Below are 3,051 nucleotides of genomic sequence, written 5' to 3' on the forward strand. Positions count from 1 at the left end.
ATCTCTCTCTCTCTCTCCAGGATAAAGTTACTGAACAAGCAAATAATTAACTTCTGCTCTGTAGCACAAAACTACAGAATGGGCTATCCAAACAGTGCCCACTACAGGTATCGAAACCACGTTTTTAGCATTATAAACCTTCAAGTTACTGCTGTGCCACTGGTGGACACTTCTCCTTAGTAACTAAATATGCCATCATCAATTAAGAGATGTACACGATCATCCCAATGAACACCTATGTCAAATGTAGAAAAAAATTACCAATCAACTCTTTTTTTTTTTCTTTATGGTCTGGCTGTGGATGAAACAGTAAAGTCCAAGTTTGATGGATCTCCAGTGATCCACAATGAATAATAATATTGGCTCTCATAATTAGCATTGTGGGCTTTACGAGTACTTCCTTCTTTAGGGCAGTGTGTACTGCTTCGTGTATTTACATCAAGATGTAAAAAGATTGGGTAGTGTAATTACATTTTTAATTGATGTAACAGACATACATACGAGTTAAAATCAAAAGTAGAACTTTGTCACACACTATCTTTTTCAGTGGCTTCTAAGTGATGCATCAACGTGGATTATTAGGTAACAACACGTGATATTCATTGATAGGGCAGTACAAACAGCTGTGTTCAAATCTCCAAAAGCACCCCAAAGACTCGTGAAAATTAATTGAAGTTTAAAGCTGTTTTTAACCAATTTTATATGTTCATAACCTGCAATACGGTCTTCTGAAAGATAATACCATTTAATGACTGATCTATCTCACCATACATAATATATTTCAGGCAACTTTTATAAAGATTACTCGAATTTCTCAGAGTGAATGAGGTTTTGAGGTGTATATGAATGGATATCAAATGTTTTTTTTTTGTTGTTGTTTATTCAAGTAATCCTTTAATGTATGGGATAACCGTGGTTACTTTAAGACTTTGATAATTATATCTACTCAATTTATTAAACAAAACAAACCAAAACACTTAAGACAATTTTTTTGGGGTCACAACTGCAGTTGAATTAATGAAACATTTATTAGTTTATATAAATAGTACATGTTTTCCTACAAATACTAGAAAACCAAGGTTCACCATTCTATCACTGATATTTAAAGAATAAATACGTTGCTAAACGATGTATTCATTTCCGACATTCAACTTCAGGTTTCTTTCACATGGCCTTGCATTCTAGGTTTAAACATTTTATTTGGAGTACATCTAAAGTGAAGAAATACACGTAACAATGTTTTCATCATCATATTGCAATGTTCATTAGACAAATGTAACATTACAAACAACACTTGAGAGCATCATGCTTATAAAGTGTCAGGATTCACTGTCTAATACCTCAATGGCGGTACCTCACGCCTCTGCGGAATGCCTCCGGGAACGCGGTCAAGGTTCCTTCGGTGATACCTCGACCGGTGGTTGGCGTCCAATGCCGAGGCTTTCCGCGTACATGTACTTTGGTCCAAACATGGGCTTTTCTTCAGACAACCATGAAATGTATATAGATGGTGTTAAGAAACTATTAGTGAAAAGATTTGGTTCGTGACGTGCAGATGTGTTTCTAAGATTTCACATACGTTTGTGTTTATTACAAAATATCAAATAACGTGTGCAATGAAATCAAGCCAATTTTTACCAATAATGTCACAAAATATACAAGAATATAAAACACGTTTATTGTCTACTAAAAGTTAAAGTACATTCATTAAATACTACATACATGGATAACATTTTATAGAGCTTACACACATAGGATGTACACATTTATACAGAATATAATTCCACTCAAATTAATCTAGCGCCGTCGATTTCCAGATTTTGGAGAAAAGACGCATCAGCAACTCGGGTCTTGTCAGAATTTAAAATAAAAGAAATCTACTTTGAAGAAACAAAACACAAAATTAGGTAATAGAGAAAATATTGGAGACATGTTCTTTTAACTTTTAGTATTAACATTCAAAATGTAATTGTAACTTCAGAGCAAAACAACTGTCATACAAAATGATTTCAATCAATTAGATTATAAACTAATCAAAAAGCATTCCCTGAATCACATTGCTATACCATTTCTAATTACAAAACTACGTGCCTATACATTATCTCATGTATTCTCAGTATCCAGCTACAGTTGATATATCTTACATAAACCTACCTCGTCTATTTTTATGATTTGTTTGTTGTGTTCAGTACTTAAAGAAATATATTCTGTATAAAGTTACCACATGTAGCTAATGATTTGTTGTTGTGTTCAGTACTTAAACAGATATATTCTGTACAAACTTACCACATGTACCTAATGATTTGTTTGTTGTGTTCAGTACTTAAAGAAATATATTCTGTATAAAGTTACCACATGTACCTAATGATTTGTTTGTTGTGTTCAATTACTTAAACAGATATATTCTGTACAAACTTACCACATGTACCTAATGATTTGTTTGTTGTGTTCAGTACTTAAACAGATATATTCTGTACAAACTTACCACATGTACCTAATGATTTGTTTGTTGTGTTCAGTACTTAAACAGATATATTCTGTATAAACTTACCACATGTACCTAATGATTTGTTTGTTGTGTTCAGTACTTAAACAGATATATTCTGTACAAACTTACCACATGTACCTAATGATTTGTTTGTTGTGTTCCAGTACTTAAACAGATATATTCTGTATAAACTTACCACATGTACCTAATGATTTGTTTGTTGTGTTCAGTACTTAAACAGATATATTCTGTACAAACTTACCACATGTACCTAATGATTTGTTGTTGTGTTCAATACTTAAACAGATATATTCTGTATAAACTTACCACATGTACCTAATGATTTGTTGTTGTGTTTATTACTTAAACAGATATATTTTGTAGAAACTTACCACATGTACCTAATGATTTGTTGTTGTGTTCAGTACTTAAACAGATATATTCTGTATAAACTTACCACATGTACCTAATGATTTGTTGTTGTGTTCAGTACTTAAACAGATATATTCTGTATAAACTTACCACATGTACCTAATGATTTGTTGTTGTGTTCAGTACTTAAA

This window comes from Limulus polyphemus, unplaced genomic scaffold, assembly GCF_000517525.1.
Source record: "Limulus polyphemus unplaced genomic scaffold, Limulus_polyphemus-2.1.2 Scaffold2422, whole genome shotgun sequence".
NCBI lineage: Eukaryota > Metazoa > Arthropoda > Merostomata > Xiphosura > Limulidae > Limulus > Limulus polyphemus.